The following is a 19,267-nucleotide window of genomic DNA, read 5'->3' on the forward strand; positions in this document are numbered from 1 at the left end:
CGAGCTACGCATCGTTGTGGCATCGGACTCCGGTGAGCTTAGGACGCCAGCGAGATAGGAAAACTCCAGCGACATTAGGCGAGAGGTGAGAGGAAGAAAGGGTTTTGGGATTTGGGGTCTCACGGGGAGAGAGAGGGGGTTTGAGGGTTTGATGGGAGTGAAGCAACGGGTTTTATGGGGTTTTGGTTTTGGGTGAGAATACCGACCAAAAAGAAATAGGGGATTTTACCTCATTAACCGACAACATAAAGGAAAGAAGGGAACCCGACTTTGGTTTCCTAATCGGGTAAATACAAATCAACAAATTGCTCATTAAACGTGATATATAAAATAATATAATAATAACTTCATAAAATTAATATAACAAATATATTACAAGAACGACAAATAAAATTCATACTCCATAACTCAAATAAAATAATATTTCGAAACATAATTAACTTAATAATTAATTTAGCTTTTAAATAAATGCCCTTAAAAACAGGCTAGTACACACCAGCCTAGAGAGCATCAAGCTTCGACGGTTGTAACTTTTTGCTAAATATAGTATTGAAAAAAGAACACAACTTTGTTATGGTATGTCTCAAGTGTTTCGGCAATATCCCTCGAATTGCAATCGGTAAGAATACTTGCATCATTACATGAAAATTGTGAAACTTCGTACTCGGTAGCTTGAACTCACCGTCTAAGGTAACAAATCTTTTCATGTTTGATGAGAACCCTGATGGAGCCTTAATGCTATACAAAGACTCGCAAAAAAGTCGTTTCTCAGCTCTAGATAGAGTGTAGCAAGCCGGAGGCAAATAGTTCCTATCATCATCAATCACCTTTTTCTTTCCTTTTCCTTCAATTCTTGCAGCCGACCCTTCCTTCAATTTCCCCTTTTTTCCCTTTCCTTTTCCTTTGAGAAACACTTTCTCTTTTTTCTTTCTTTTCTTAGTGTCCCTCTTTTGAGCCCATAGTTCTAGTTGAAGCCCTTACTTTCCAGATACAATTGCACTCCTTTGTTATCTTTTGTCTTATGTGTTCATAAGTGTCCCTAGAGTAGCATCACATACATTTTTCTCTATGTGCATGATATCGAGACAATGTGTAACCTCTAGATCCCTCCAATATGGAAGTTTCCATAGAATAAACTCCTTTTTTTGAAAGTCCCTTAGCGCCATCACCCGTTCCTTTGCCGAATATCGTTTCACTACCCTTGACCTGATCAAAAACCTCAATACCAGTCAATGGCCTACGAGCAACCCCTTCCTCAACTGTTCCATCGAATGCCTTCTTCTTGTTACTATAAGGATGGTCGCATCGAAGGAACCTTCAGGTCCGCATATAAACTTCTTTGTGACAGGTAGAAGTGTATTTAGATTCTATGTCGTCGACGCAAATCGGGCATGCTTTCTTCCCTTTGTTCTTGTACCCGGATAAGTTCCCATAAGCAAGAAAGTCATTAAGGGTGCATAAAAGCATGGCACGCAATGTCAATACCTCATCAGCATGTGCATCATACACATGAACTCCTTCCTCCCACATTTTTCTCAAATCATCAACAAGTGGTTGAAGGTAGACATCTATATCGTTTCCCGACTGTTTCGACCCTGAAATAAGAATCGACAACATGATGTACTTGCGTTTCATGCATAACCAAGGAGGAAAGTTGTATATAACTAGAAGAACCGGCCATGTACTATGTTGAGAACTAAGAGTACCAAATGGGTTCATCCCATTCGTACATAGGCCAAGCCTTAAATTTATATCCTCGGCACCAAAAGTCTTATGCAGACGATTGATACCTTTCCACTCAGGAGCATCAGTCGGATGTTTGAGAAAACTGTCCTTTATCCTTCGTTCTTCATGCCACCTCAAGTTCTTAGCATCTTTTTTGATTGAAAACATGCGCTTGAATCGTGGTATAATCGGAAGATACCACATCACCTTTGCTGGAGGCCCTTTCTTATCACTAACCCATGCGCACCTATAACGCAACTTCCACATCGAGGACACTCATCCATATTCGCATATTCATTTCGGTATAGCACACAATCGTTTGGACAAGCATGTATCCTCTGGTACTCCAAACTGAAGGGACATCATCATCCTCTACTTCAATATTCTCATATTCATCCTCGATGTTCCTGTCATTCTCAATGACATCAAACTCACTTCTTTCATGCACATCGTTAACAACGGCAATCCCACCATCATATATACCCTCCTCACCATGCCAAACCCATACATGGTAGTCTTGCCTAAACCTGCGATGAAAGATATGCTCCCTCAGCGACCTAATGTTACTAACCATGCCACATTACCACAATCAACACAAGAACAATAAAACCCCTCAGTTCCCATTATAGCCTGATGACTTAATGCATCATCCCAAAATTCAAAGACCCCATCAACGAATTCACACGTATCACGACTGCCATACATCCATGCACGATTCATTTTAATCAGACCTCTAGTTAAATACAAGCAACAAGTACCTCATTTCAATAACGAACTTCATTACATGATTAGAGTTTATGAACGATATAAATTTAATGAAATTAGGCATGCTTTCAAAGAGTCCTTATCACTCTAACCTAACCCATCCTTAGATGTCTAATCTCACTAGTGAATGTATGTCTTCTTTTCGATTCTACGGAAAATTCGGTAGCATTTCCCTACAGTTCTCCAAGTACATGTTGTAGATATATAGTTACTCATATCTACATATGTACCCAGAGAATAAAAGTAGGGAAAACACGAGCCAATAATTTCCTCTAGAATCGAAATAAAGACATACATTCACCACCTAAGTGAGATCAAACATCTAAGAATAGTCCCAAATCGGGGATTATTCAAGACTTACTCCTAATGAGTAAGTCTCGAACGACATATGATATGATGATGCATACATAGGTTTTTAAACAACAAAGCATTTTAAATCTAATCTTAGTTCAACGATAAATATATACATATTTGCACATATAAACCAATTTACTATGAAAGAAAGTTAAATATGAGCGATAAATATCAATATCAAGGTTGCAAATAGGAAAATCAAACTCAACACTCTGTCACTAGCTAGCTTCAATAATCAACAACAAAGTTTAAAGTTAAAATTAGTATCAATTAGCATATTAAACAAAACTAAAGAAAATTAAACAAAACTAAACTAAACTAAACCAAACTAAACCAAAATAAACTAAGCCAAACCAAACCAAACCAAACCAAACTAAGCTAAACTAAACTATACTGTGCTAATAAAACTAAACTAAACTAAACTAAACTAAACTAAACCAAACCAAACTAAACTAAACCAAACTAAACCAAACTAAACCAAACTAAACTAAACTAAACTAAACTAAACCAAACCAAACCAAACCAAACCAAACCAAACCAAACCAAACCAAACCAAACCAAACCAAACCAAACCAAACCAAACCAAAACTAAACTAGTTACTAATTAAGTACAACAACAACAACAACAACAACAATAACAATAACACAACAACAACCACAACTACAACAACCCCACCAAAAAGCCCTAGTTTTTTTAATCTAAAAATCAAACTAACTGCTTAAATTAAAATTAAATTAACTCAAATCAATCAAATTTAAACCCTTTAACTATTATACAACCTAATTTCACTTACAATTATTTATAAAATTACAATGAATTATAAACTTGAAGCTTAAAATATGAGACTACAAATTAAAGTTATGAACTTTTAGTTACCTAGCTTGTAAAAAGGGGAGGAGGAATGTAGTTGTTTAGGAAGGGGTGGAGGAGGAATGTAGTTGTTTAGGAGGAGGAATGTAGTTGTTTAAGATGAGGAAGGTGAAGGTGAGGTGTGAAGTGGTGGCGCGCAAGCTAGGGCAGCAGTGTAGTGGTGGGAGCTTAGTTGGTGGTGGAAGCTTCAGGTGCACAAGTGGCCGGCAGTGGTGGTACGCAAGCTTCAGGTGGTTGGCGGTGTGGTGCGGTGGTGCGTGGAGCTGAGGAATCAACGGCGATGAGTGGCGCTGAGGAATCAGTGGTGTACGTCGGGCTGAACTAGGGAGATCAGTTAAGTGAGTTGAACTAAGAATAAGAATGCTGGGAAGGGTGTGATTTTTTTTTAACGAAATTAAAATTATTTTTCTGATGCGGTCCAACAACCACATCAAATTTTTTAAAAACTGCAGTGGTTGTTTTAATCTGATGGGGTCCACAAGATGACCGCATCAGATTTTTCTGCCAAGTTTCCCTCCCATTTTTGGTTGCTTTTCGGATGCGGTTTTGCATCTGTTACTAAGTGACATATAGAGTTTTTTCCACTAGTGTTCATTTTATCTTCGGCTTCCCATATTACCTCTTCTAACTCATTGTTAGACCAAAGCACTTTCCCGATATTCACATCCTTATTGCGTGTACTACGCACCTTTTTATCAGGATTTCTCACAAGCCTTTCCTCATACGTGAGGCTACTATCAATTTGGATTCTTTCAGGCTCCAAACGTGACTCTCATCAGGGATATATCTCTTGAGTTGGGGAATATGAAATACATTGTGCTTTTTCTCAAATTCCATTCGCAAAGCCAACTTATAGGTTATCTTTCCAATTCTTTGAAAAAAATCATATGGGCCAACATATGTAGCTCTCAATTTACCCTTTTTCCTATATCTCATCACTCCCTTAGTTGGTGATACTTTCAAAAACACTTTATCACCTAATGCGAATTCATCTTCTCTTCTCTTTAAGTCAGCATAACTCTTTTGCCTATCTTGAGCAACCTAAATTCAAGCCTGAATCAACTTTACATTCTTAATAGTCTCCTCAATAAATTTTGTCCTCAATACTATATTCTCACTGAAGTCATTCCAGCAAATGGGACTTCTACACTTCCTTCCATACAATGCCTCAAAAGAAGCCATCTTGATAATCACATGATTACTATTATTGTAAGAGAACTCAATCAAGTCTAATTGATCTTCCCAACTACCCTAGAAGTCAATTGCACATGCTCTTAACATATATTCCATAGTCTGGTTAGTCCTCTTAGTCTGACCATCGATTGCAGGGTGAAAAGGATTGCTCATTTTCAATGTTGTCCCAATATTCAACTGGACCTTTTGCCAAAATTTCGAGAGGAATCTCGAATCGCGTTCTGAAATAATATATGCTGGGACCCCGTGCAATCTTACCACATGATTGATATACATCTTTACAAGTTGCTTCTTCTTCCATGTCGCTTTGATTCGGACAAACAGAGAAGACTTCGTCAAATAGTCCACATCACCCAAATAGTATCATTGTTGTTTCTCGTCTTCGACAAACCAGTCACAAAATCCATTGAGATAGAATCGCACTTCCATTCTTGAACCTCTAAGGATTGAACCTTCCCCGTTGGTCTCTTTTTATCTTCACTTTCTGATAGGTTAGACACTTGGAAACGAATTCAGCGACCTCACGCTTTATATTAGGCCACCAATAGATCTCCTTAAGATCCTTATACAACTTATCACCCCCAAGGTGCACAGAATGTGGAATATTATTCCCGTCATCCATAAGTTGTCTCTTAAGCTCATCACATTTTTGTGGTACACACCACCCTCCCTTAAACCTCAAGCTTTCATCATCATGAATCTTAAAGTTGACTTCCTTACCTTGCTTTATCTTCTCCTTAATCTTATCTAGATGCTCATATCCAACTTGACCCTCTTTGATCTCGTCGAAAACTGACAACCCCAATGACGAAGCACTCAATCTTGCCTCGATCTCCCCAGGATTTAAGATTCCTAGGCTAAGCCTTTGCATATCTCTACAGAATTGCTCAGGAACTACCAAGGCACTCATGTTATGGCTCGACTTCCTACTCAAAGCATCGGCAACTACATTCACCTTCCCTTCATGATACTGGATGTCTAGGTCATAATTCTTGATCAAATCTAACCATCTCCTCTGTCTCATATTGAGGTCGTCATTCTGGGTGAAAATGTACTTCAAACTCTTATGGTCTATAAAGATCTTACAAGTTGCCCTATGAAGGTAATGTCTCCAAATTTTTAAGGCAAACAAGACTGCAACTAACTCTAAATCATGGGTAGGGTAATTAGCCTCATATGGTTTCAACTAACGTGATGCATACGCGATCACGTTCCCATTCTATTGCAGAACACATCCAAAACCATTATTTGGAGCATCATTAGACACCTCAAATCACTCATTTCCATCTGGTAAGGTTTTAACGGGTGTAGAGGTTAAACGCTCCTTTAAAATCTAGAAAGCTTCCTCGCACTTCTCACTCCACTCGAATTTTGACTCTCTCTTCATCAAATTGATCATTGGTCTTGCTATCTTCGAGAAATCTCTAATAAATCTCCTATAATAGCCAGCTAAACCCAGAAATCTCCTGATATCTAACACATTGAAGTAGACCACTCACCAACATCTTGAATCTTAGCAGGATCTACAGAGATTCCTTCTTTAGACACATAATAAACCAAAAATGCTACTTTCTCCGAACGAAAGTCACACTTAGAGAACTTGGCATACAATTGATTCTTCCTAAGTGTCTCTAATATAACCCTCAAGTGCTCATCATGCTCTTCTTCAGTCTTTGAATAAATCAAAATATCATTAATGAATACCACAACGAACTTATCTAAGAACTCATGGAATACCCTATTCAAGAAATCCATAAATATGGTCGGAGCTTTGGTCATCCAAACGGCATCACAATGAACTCATAATGACCATTACGTGTCCTAAACGCAGTCTTAGGTATATCCTTGTCAGCTACCCTAAACTAGTGATACTCCAAACGCAAATCAATTTTCCAGAACATGCTCGTTCCATTCAACTGGTTCAACATGTCATTTATCCTAGGCAAAGGATACTTGTTCTTGATGGTTACATTCTTCAACTTCCTATAATCGATTCACAAACTCATACTCCCATATTTCTTCTTTACAAACAACATAGGAGCTCCCCAAGGTGACACACTTGGCCTAATATAACCCTTATTCAACAACTCTTGCAACTTCGTCTTCAACTCACTCATCTCAAGAGGTGCCCCTCTATAAGGTGCCTTAGATAAAGATGCGGTTCCACGAACTAAGTATATGGTAAGCTCAACAACTCTTGTAGGCGGCATACCCAAATATCACTTAGAAACACATCCATAAACTCGTTCACGATTGGAACATCCTCGATATTCAATCCAACCTATTTACTCACATCTTGCACACTATAGAAAAATAGCTCACACCTCTTCTTCATCAACTTCTTCACTTGCATTGCAAACATAACCCCAAAGTTCTTAAGCTTCCCAAAACGCGAAACGAAGTTAATTTCCCCCAAAGGGCTTCTCAACACTACTTTCTAAGCTTCACAATCTATTTTGGCCTTGTAGAAACCTAATCGATTCATCCCAAGAATAACATCTAGGTCTCCTAAATTGAATTCTATTAAATTAGAAGGAAATACAGAGTCTCCTATCTTCAAAGGTAAATCTTTAAACAACTTAGTACACCTTATAATCTCTCCAGTAAGTATACAAATAGGTAAATCAATCACCTCAAAATCTACCAACCAGACTCTTAATGACAGACGACGAAACAAACGAATAAGTCAACCAGTGTTAAATGACACTTTAACGAGAACGGAGTTAAAAGAAAAAGTAACAGAAACTACGTCGGCAGATCGTTCAGCTTCATCGTGACTCATCACGAACAGCTTACCCAGAGCCTTATGCTAGTTATTGTTCTCACTATCAGACTTATTAGAGATTCCTTGGTTGTTATGTGACCTTATAGGCTTCGAACCTTGACTTCCTGACGGGTTGAACCCATACCTCACTTGGTTACCACTACCATTTTTCTTTTTCTTTTGTGTGGTGAAGCACTCATACTCCCTGTGGACCTTCTTCTGGCAGTAGTTACAGGTTACTAGGTCTCCCTTACAATCTCTACCAAGGTGGTTCCTACTGCACTTCTTACTTCTTACAATGGTAAACTCTCTCATAATAACCCTTATTGTTATAGCCCCGACCATTTCTCCCTTGGAAATGCCTATTCTCCCCTTGGAAATTCTCCTTCCCATTTCTGTTCTTCTTCAAATTCCCCTAATTTCCTCCAGTATTGAAATCCTTTCTCTTCTCACCCACTAAAGCATTCTTCTTAGCACGCCTCGATTAAAGACCATAAATATGCGTAGCTCTTCCATACACCATATCTAAGGATGCAAAAGTTTCACCACCTAACCCCATTTGGATTTACTAAGTCAAACCTTGCTCAAACCTTTGAGCTTTTAACTCCTCAGTGGCTACTACCTCAGATGCAAACCTCGATAGTGCTATGAACTTACTATAGTACTCACAATTGGTCATGATCCCCATGCTAAGGTTTATAAATTTATGGGCCTTTTGTTTCCTCATAAAATCAAGGTAAAACTTCCCTGTTAGAGCAGTAATAAAGAAATCTTAATTAAATCCCTCAACAGCACTCAGTCTAGCCCTATTTTCTTTCCCCATAAGCCAGCCTCATCTTTCAGATATAGCACAGCTTGACCTACTTTCGAACCCTCAAGAAAATTCGCAGCCCCGAAAATATTTTTCATACTCCCTAATCCAACTCTCTAAGAAGGTAGGGTTAGCTTGCCACTTAAAGTACGGTGGCTTAATTTTGGCTAGACTTTCAAACATGTCCCCAACAAAATAGGGACGCTTAACTCTTTCTTGAGTTAATTCTCTGTCAATAGGCAAATAGTAGAACTAAGTTGTTACTGCTGTTAGACATTCTACTGCGCGACCTGAAATTAACACAACTCTACTTTAGGTTTCGATACACAACTTACGTGCCATTCTCTATGAAGACAACATTTGATTTGACCATACAAGATCGCATCAATATACAATTTCTCATGAAGTTATAGTAATACTACAAAATAACTCATCATCAATCACATAATCATTCACGAATAATATCCACATCAAGAATAAACATGTGTGAGGATCAATTAAAATTCAATCACAACAAATAAATAAAAGTATTCCCATTCACGTGCCAAATAAATTCTTGCTCACTTGGATAGCTAATATTTGCTTTTTATTTCTCAAAAAGATGCATGCTAGTTAATTTTTCCAAACCATAATACTATACTTTTCCTAAGCAAAATAAAGGTACTAAGAAATAAATTTAAACCATTGCTTACCTAAATTATCCAACATTTATTCTTAAAACATAAGTACATAATCTAGGGAGATACATTATTAGTCTTATCCTTAATTTCCTTGTATCTTTCTGGAGTGAAAACTTCATCTTCAAAATCTTCAACCTCGGTGTTATTGCAGTAGCATCTACTAGTTCTAGTAGATCGTTGTGTCTTTTTAGGCTGAGTCTCATCCTCTTCTAAGTCAGAATCACTCTTAGGTCTCATAACTGCATGGTAGATGTTCATCCTGGTCTAACCTCTAGCATGGTCAAACAGTTGGAGAACCATCATCATGCTATCAGGCATACCTACTCTTAGGATTCTATACGCATGATGACTTCTAGGTTAGTGTAGCTATCACAGTCAGACTTATATCCGCCATCATCCTCATCATCACTTAGTATAATCTGGTTGTACTAGCTTCCTACTTTAGTAGTTTCCCTATTAGTCATATCTTTAGGTCCACTTACTGATGAACATGACATCTGTAAACAAATGATACTCTCACTTAGCATATATTCCTAACAATAAGCAATAAGCAATAAGCAAGAATAGCAATAATATAAAAGAATAGGCATAACGTAAAACAGTTAGCAGGGAAGAAAATATAATCATACTGAACTAACTAATTAATGCAAACATATAATATTTCTATCCTATATGCCCTTCCCATACTACCCATCTCTCAAAAAAATAATAAATTTAATCAAAATAAACTAGAACTATTAAAATAAATAATTAAATAAATAATATATATTTTTCGAATTTATAAAAACAATGAAAATGGAACAAATAAGGATTATTTTAACTACAATAATACAAACTTTTACCCGTTCTCTTGCAATAATACAAACTTTTGATTATTTTTTAATAATACAAACTTTACATCAAAATTTCTCTAGTAGGTCAAGTTGACTTGTATCTTTCTTCCTTTTCCCTCCTCCCCCAACCCCCCATCCCACCTGAACCACCGCAGCTTGTTACCTCCTACAATAAGTTAACAACCTGTATTCCCCTACTGGAGGAATTATGATCAAAAGTTTGTATTATTAAAAAATAATTAAAAGTTTGTGATATTGCGAGACAACATGCAAAAGTTTGTATTATTCTTGTTAAAAACATCTATAAATAAATAAAGAAGTTTGAATTTTCAAACTTCAAAAAAATTTCAGATTCTAAAAATAATTCGAAACATAGATATTTAAAATTTCGGGTTTTCTACGTTATACCCTTGTGTTTTTTCAATTTCTACGTTGCACCCCAAGCTTTTAAAAATTCCACACGACACCCTCAAACTTACCTTTTTTTTCGCAATTCAAAATTATTATTGACTACCAAAAAAATAGGAGTACACACCAAAACTAACTCAACTCAAAACAAGAGAGAGAGCAAGAGGCCTAAGAACCAAACTCCTAGAAAAACAACAGATGCCTATCTCTAGCTTCACATCTAATAGACACTTTAAACACAATATCCTTCATTACATGATGCATAGTCAAGCAAGACCCTCTAAACAGCTTGTTGTTACGTTGCATCCAAACCGCATAAATTGTTCATGTAAAACACATAACATACATCATAAAGATTTTACTCCTACTGTGAGCTTTTGTCAGAGCTATCTGTTTCTCAGTTTGAAATCCCTGGATCTGACGAGTAAAACCCAGCAACTGCATAATAGGATGCCATATACCAGCAGCATAGTAACACTCAAAAAAGAGATGATTCACTGATACTTAAGCTTTGTCACGAAGGTAACCCCTCCTATTGCACTGAATGTTCCATTGGCTTAACATGTCTGTAGTATCGAGTCTGTTTTGGACTGCAAGCTACCAAATGAATTTGCTTTTAGGAGTAGGCTTATTATTGCAAATAAGTCTTCTCCAATCAATAGAATCTTCAACGCCAAGGAGCATGGTGCAAACTTTTTTTTATACTTAAGTGATCATTATAAAGCATACTATACCATCCTCCCATGCTAGTAAGGATGCTTCTACCTTCAACAATATACCTTAGGGGCCAAGATGTGTTGTTATCTATAGCAACACTATTCACAAAGCCTCTCTTTATGTAGTAATCATTGACCCACCTTACCCAAAGTTTGTCACTTTTGAAAGCCAAAGCCCACAGTGGCTTCAATATGGCAGTCTTATTCTAAATCTTCATATCAACTATATTCCATCCCTCAGCTGATTTTGGTTTATGAAAATCAGCCCAAGCTACATGAGCTTTATGTGAAGCAATAGTAGACCCAGTCTAAAGAAACTTTTTGCAAACATTTTCAACAGCTTTAGTAATTTTCTTGGAAGGAGGGAAAATATGAGCCTAGTAGTTCTGCATACTACTCAATATTGTTCTGATAAGTTGGAGCTTTTTAGCATAAAAGAGAAAATGAGCCATCAAAATTGGAGCTCTCTTTGTAATTCTTTCAATACGAGGCTTAAATTGAGAGAAAGTCAACTCTTTAGGAGTGAGTGGAACTCCTAAGTACTTAAAAAGGAGGTTATCAATTGGCAAATGCACTGATACAACCAGAATTTCAGCTTCATCAGGTCTAACCCCTACTACATAAATGCAACTTTTTTTTATACTTTCTTCTAATCTAAAAGCTTGAGAAAATGATTGAAACGTTGCCATAATTTTCATAATAGAGCTTATGTCAACCCTAGCAAATAGTAGTAGATCGTCAGCAAACATAAGGTGTGTAAGGTGAAGTCACTCACATTTGGGATGGAAATTAAAGTCATGGTTTAACTTAATGTCTTCCCAAACACCTACTCAAGTATTCCATGCATAAAGCAAAGAGAAAGGGAGAAAGAAGATCTCCCTGTCTCAAACCCTTTTTAGCTCTAAAAGCTGTGGTAGGGATCCCATTTATTAACATGGATTAGGATACACTCTGAACACATGATACATTGATGTGGAAACCCCAGTTCATACAAAATAGTCTCAAGAAATGACCATTCACCTGAGTCATAGGCCTTTCTAATGTCAACCTTGATTACACACCTTGGAGAGATTTAAGCTCTACCATAATCTCTGATCAATTATGTTGCTAAAATTATATTATCAGCAATGTGTCTCTCTGGTATAAAACCAGATTGAGACTTTTTCACCTCCTCCCCTATAATCTTATGCAATCTATGAGTGATGATTTTAGAGATTATTTTATAGAGAATAGTGGAACAGGCTATATGCCTATAATCCTTAGCATATCTAGCTTCATCTTTATTAGGAACCAATGTCACAACAGTAATGTTTATAGGCCCGTGTAGGTAAGCCTTCTGAAAAAATTCTTGAAGTGCATCATAAATGTCTTGCTTGATATGATGCCATCATCTCTTAAAGAAAATGGCAGTAAAACCATCTATGCTAGGAGCTCTAGAGTTATCAATTGACCATAGTGCATTGTCAATCTCTTAAACACTAATAGGTTGGCTCAACATCTCCTTTGCTTCAATACTCAAAATGGGACCATCTCTCACAATAGGGAGATCAATGCTTGGGAGCCCAATAGCACAAGTCCCCAGCAATTTCTCATAGAAACCAACCAATTCCTGCTGGATTTTTGCTCTGTTGGTAAGTGGAGTATCATTTTTAGTATACACCATAGCCAATCTTTTTCTTCTTTTCCTAATTTTAACAGTTGTGAAGAAAAGTTTTGAGTTGGAATCACCAGATGATAAGTTATTGATCCTAGCTTTCGGTCTTAAAATGCTCTCATCAACTTTTTTCCAGAATATCAACTTGGCATAACACTCCTTTTCTTCTTGTTCAATAGCCAACTCATCTTGCAATTGGGGTAAAGCCTGCAAAGCATCTAGTTTCCTTCGAAATTCCTCCATTTTAAGATGGGCATGTGCATATTGTTTGGAGTGTAAGCTTTTGAGGGCTATCTTAAGCTTCATCCTGACTTGCTTCATCTTAAATCTATCATACACTTCTTCCCAGGCAGTCCTCACTGTCTCTTCAAAAGACTCATGATCTCAAAGGATATTGTGAATTTAAAAGGCCTACCACCGTCATCAAAATTAGGCTCCATATTAAACACCAAGGGAGAATGATCAGAGATACCACAAGGAAGATAATTAACTTTCACATTTGCATAATAATCCATCCAAAGAGCATTAACGAAAGCTTTATCTATTCTACTGGCTATTCTATCATCACCTAAAGCTTTATTTTTCCAAGAATAAGACATACCCATACTTGAAGCTTCAATGACATTTAAAGACAGGATGAAATTTGCCATATCCTGAGTCTCATTTTCACTAACTAGAGCACCATTAATTCTATCATCAGATTGAAAGATAGAGTCAAAATCACCTATTATAATAAAAGGCTTATTGCAGGTGCTAGTCAGACTACTCAACTCTCTCCAAATTTCTTTCCTATACACTACAATCAACTGGAAATCCATTGTATCATTTGAGTTGCTCACTTCAGCTACCATAACTTGCTCAGACTGACTAAGCAGATTCAATTTACCTTCATTTGGTTGCCAACCCAACGAAATTCTTCCTCTAGGAGAGTGAGAGTAATTACAAACCCACATACAAATTGAACCAAGTTTTCTTTGAATATTAGCCACATTATGAACCCTTACTCTAGTTTCATGAAGGGAACAAATTGTAATCTTATGCTCGGATAAGAAATGCACAATTTCTTTTATTTTGAAGGGGTCATTCATGCCCCTGAAATTCCAAGAAGCAAGAATCATCATGAGAGATAAGAATTTGGTCCCTTAGCACCCCCAGGTCTATATGGGTCTTGTAAAGCGTCGTATACAATCATCCGAGAAGATTGAATAACTTACTTCCCCTTATCCTTTATCTTCCTAGTTACTACCTTCCATGCTCCTTCATCATTCACCTCTTTGTTATGTCCATAGTCTAGTGTTCCCACAGGAGTCTGAGTAGGTGTGATCAAGTTGCCAGGATCTACCTTGGTAACAGGACCCCCACCTAAGTTAGAATCTACTGCCCAATAGGGACCCCATACAACAAAATATCCCTTAGAATTCTCCGTGATGTCCTGTATTTCAGAAACCATATCTGCCTTCTTAACCCATTTTTGTTGTGGAGCTTTCACTGGCTCGTTCTAAGCATATTTTTTATCCCAATTATGGCCAATAACAATACGTTTTTTACATAAAGGAGGAAGCCAGTCATAGATCACATTTTATGTTATGATTTTTCCTTTAGGGTCAGCTATATTCACCACCTTTTTGATCTCCTTTATAACATCAATTTCAACCAGTATCCTAGCAAATGAAACTCTCGAGGATTGAGATGTACATTCATCTGTCTTACTTCCCTAGGAACACTACAAGAGGGGGGTGAATTGTAGGTGAAGAAATAAACGTAACTTTTTGCGGAAATTAAAACTTAAACGAATAAATAAGCTAGAGGAACACAAGGAATTTTTCGAGGAAAAACTTCTTGGGCCCAACAAGAAGAAACAACCTCGACCACTAGGGATTTTAAACTCAACTCTTTCACTAATTAGGCCAAACAACTTTCTTACAACCTAATTCTAACTCGAGCCACACCTTGAGTTCCTAAACTCAAGTTCCTGAGCCACTGTTCCCTTAACAGCAGTTCCTCTCAACTTCACTCGAAGTTTTCTCACTCATACAAGCTTCACTCAAAGCCTTTCTCTTATAGAACTTCACTCAAAGTTCCCTTACCCCAAAAACCAAAATACAATTTGATCGAAATAAGCTTAGTGGAATTAGAGTAAGAAAGCAAAGAACAAATGGCTATTATGAGAGAATGAAGGCACTGACACTTAATTAGTTAAACTCACTTAATTACTTAGTCAGACACAATTTGGAACTTATCTAGACTTCAAAATTTATAGTAATACTCATAAAGAACGTGGGATTAAAACTTGATTACATGTTAAGTCCATTAACCCATGATGTTCCTTCCCCTAAGGAACACGTTTCACATCATGTCCCATGATCCCATGATCTTAGAATGAACGTGGATATATTTTAGCCACTACTCCTACGTAATAGGAGTTCCTTGAGCTTTATCCGAAAATCAGTTTTATGAAAACAGTTTTTATCTTTAAAACTGAATTTTTAATCTTTAAGAAGATAATATCTTTTAAACAAATTCTTTCTTAAAAACCGGATATTTATTTTCTTCATTTTTCCGAAAAAACAAAATCTTTTTCTCAAACGGATTTTCTTTTTAAACTGATTTTATCATTTGAAATTAGATAAAACTAATTTCCTATAATTTAGGCATGACTTACTCAATTGCACTTTTATCCGTTATACTTTTGCACGCCTAAGTCTAGTTCCTTTTATTAACTAGGTTCCTTTAACATGTTCGTTTAGTGCCACTTAGTTTGTTCCTTACAAAGGAACAAACTCTCATTCTCAAATAAAGCTGCCACTGTTCCTTACCATTCTTACTTTGTTCCTTTACATTGGAACTATAGATAAAACGCCTAGCTTCTATTCTTCTTGATCCAATGCTTGCTCCAGTATCAACTTATAGAAACTTCTTTACTTAGCCTTTGAAATCCTCTCTTGACTTCTTCCTTGACTTCGTATTCTCCCAGTTCCTTTCATTGATACCTTAAACACCATACACTTAAATAACTCATTAGTTCACTACTTAGTTTGCATCTTTGTTTCTTTGTCATCATCAAAACTAGGGTTCAACAATCTGCATTAATGGAACTCCAATTAAACTGTCTATCCTACCTAGATAGTTTTCACTTCAGCAGTTTAGAGGATGATTTGGCAGTTTAATCCATATAGGTATCACCTTCTAACTTCACTATGAAAGTTAAAATTGGCTGACCATTGTTTAACAATCATAGGCTTGCCATAGAATAGGTGTGGGCCTGTATATAACACTGAATCTCTAATTTCTCTGCTACTCAGTTTTATCACAATATATCCCTCCTCATGTTTAAACATCTGAGGTTCAACAGTCGAATTCCATTATGTCATAATATATGCTTTAAGAGAAGTTAAAGTAGGATTCTACCCTACTACATAAATATTCAAAGCATTCATCCAAGTTTCATTCATTCTTCCTACTTCATCCTTCTCTAATCTAGCTGTTGGAACTCCGTCTACTATAGTATGAGCTACAAATTTGAGACACATACCTTTATCGGAGATTTTGCTCTGATTGGTGGAGGTCTTCCAGTTTTTGCGAGCTTCTTCTCCAAAAACCACCCCTGCAGTTGCCTTCGACTGAATGCTCGCTGGAACTGTAACATCATGGTCTGGATTAGGTACTGTTCCATTCATTTTATCCTTACCTGATGCTCCTTCACATGCAACATGTGTCCTAGAAGATTTGCCAGAATGTACCGTCGCCGGAGAGCTATTTACCGGCCCGGAAGTCTTCTTCTTCCTCCCCATTGAGGCTTGATGGCTCACAATAGTAGGACACCTTATCGTGCGCCAACTAAGCATTTAGATAGATGAGCGGTAATATGAGAGAGGAGATTGTTATACACTGCATTATCCAAACATACCTTTTTTAATACATAATTCCCCTATCGCTAATTGTACGTCATTAATTTCGTCTACTTTTTATAATATGGTGGAATGAATCTAATTAGTAAATAATTTATCTAAGGGTTAAACTATGTATAAGTCAAATTAGTCCAAATAAGTTAAAAAAAATAAATGAATGACATGTAATCAACTGTTTAGGCACCGTGCATTAATAAAGGTAAGCTTGAAGGTACAACGTAGAAACTGAAGAAACACAAGGGTATAGCGTAGAAAAACCCTTAAAATTTTAATCTTGAAATTTTTTCCGGAAAGTGATTTGAACAAAACGAACACTAGTAGAAAAAGGACGATTTGCGTCGCACATACACGGAAACGACGCAAAAATGTTACTTGCGTCGCACCTGAAGAAGAGTGCGACGCACATCATGGGTAAATGAGCATCAAGATGAGCTATCTGCGTCGCATGCAACAAAAGTGCGTTGCAAAATCCCAATTTGCGTCGGACCACGAGACGAATATGACGCAAATCATCTTTCACTATCTGCGTCGCATGGTATTTTAGTGCGTTGCAAAAGCCTAAATGGCGTCGGACCTCATGGCCCATACGATGCAAATTCGCGGCCCACTTGTTTACTACAACACCGCGCCTTCTCTCTCACCCTCAAACCCAAAAAACCCGCCACTCTCTTCTCTCTCTCACCCTCAAACCCTAAAAACCCGCCTCTCTCTTCTCTCTCTCACCGCGCCTCTCTCTCACCCTCTCTCTCTTCTCTCTCTCACTGCGCCTCTCTCTCACCCTCAAACCCTAAAACCCTAAAAATCCGCCTCTCTCTCACTGCGTCTCTCTCTCCTCGCCGCTTTTCAACAGCATCTTGAATGAATTCCTTTGACAGCATCTTGAGTTAATTGAACATCAGCCCTAATTTCAGCGATTTCAGCAATCCTTTGTTCAACGGCAAAATCGTCATATAATTTGAGCACAATTTCAGCGATTTCGACTCGATTTTGATTTTTGAGTCGCTCGTTCTCACCCTCCGTTGTGTCTTCTCCTTTTCTCTTTATCTTCATCAGTTGAATGTTGATTAATTTCTGTTTGTGATAATTGTTATTGATTTTGAGTAAAATTTTGAAAATTTGCAGTGAAAATACGTCTTAGTTCGTGCTTCAATCTCTTTCTCCTCGTCACGCTAATTTCATCTGTTGCGGTCGCCATTGAGAAGCCAGAAGGTTTTAGATCTCCCGTCATCGAAGATTAACAAGAATGCATCAGGTTTTTAGGATCTTTAGTTGTATTACTTTAGTTGTTGAGAGATTCAATTTTAGGATTTTTAGGGTTTTTAGAGTATTTTTTGATTGGATTAACAGATTGTTGCTTCAATTTTTCATTGTATTTTCAGATCTACACTTTTTTAAAAAAATTTCTTTGTTGTTTTTAGTTCTTGAATTTGTACATATTTTTTCTAATTTCGCGATGTGTTCGCTTCTTGATTTTGTTTTTAGTTCGTAATCTTTAGTTGTGTTCGCTTCTTGATTTGTTGTTTTCAGTTCTTGATTAATGCACTCGAAAAGCACATCAGTATTCTTGACCATTCCAATTTTTGAGTTGTATCTCTGTTGTTGTATCATTCCAAGGTTTTTTAATTTTAAAATTTTTTTTTTTAAAAAAAACTAGCAATTTGCGTCGCACGTAGCCCAAGGTGCGACGCAAATCACTTATCTGCGTCGCACCCTAGGCGATATGCGACGCACGTTATCCTTTGAGCTTGGTGTTGGGCTGGGTAGCCATCTGCGTCGCACCGTATACAACATGCGACGCAAATTGCTAACTAATCTGCGTCGTTCCGCATACGACGCAGATCGTTTGTGAGTCATTTGCGTCGAGGGCTTTGGCGTCGCACCATAGTCCGGCGCAAATAGGCGCCTCACATCCGACGCAAATTGCCTTTTTTGTACTAGTGGAATAAGTAGGAGCTCGATTTCTATGAAATTCATTTTAAGTAACTAGCTAGCTAGGTTCCTAAAAATTAAAGTTGGCACGAAATGCCAATAAAAACCTAAAGCTCGAATATACCACTTTGTAACACCGCGACAATTCTCTATTTCCCAAAACACTTTTTCGATATAAAACTTAGAGAATTATCAAAGTATTATCTCTCGTGTGATAATGTATCGGCTTATTCAGAATTTTACGGCGGATATAGTAATAAATAAACTTTTGAAATAAAACTTAGTCAACGGAAAAGGTCAACTCAAAAAGTCAAAGTCAACCAACAAAAGTCAAAGTCAACCTCAAAAGTCAAAGTCAACCTCAAAATAGAAAGTCAACCACAATAGTCAAAGACAACTATAAAAATTATAAAGTCAAATATAAAATGTAAAGTCAACACAAGCTCTCCAAATCTCAAACCCATGATGCATCATCTTCAAACAAGTAATGGACAATGCACTATCGATCCTCACAAGATTAATAAGGTATAGCCATGATCAACACATACACACAAAGCACGTAATCAACAAAGCTGAGTACTACATAGTAAATAAATAAATAAAACCTAACATGATACTAGAAAATATTAAGTAACGATAAATATTAATATAATAA

This window comes from Beta vulgaris, chromosome 8 (genome assembly GCF_026745355.1).
Source record: "Beta vulgaris subsp. vulgaris cultivar EL10 chromosome 8, EL10.2, whole genome shotgun sequence".
Classification (NCBI taxonomy): Eukaryota; Viridiplantae; Streptophyta; class Magnoliopsida; order Caryophyllales; family Amaranthaceae; genus Beta; species Beta vulgaris.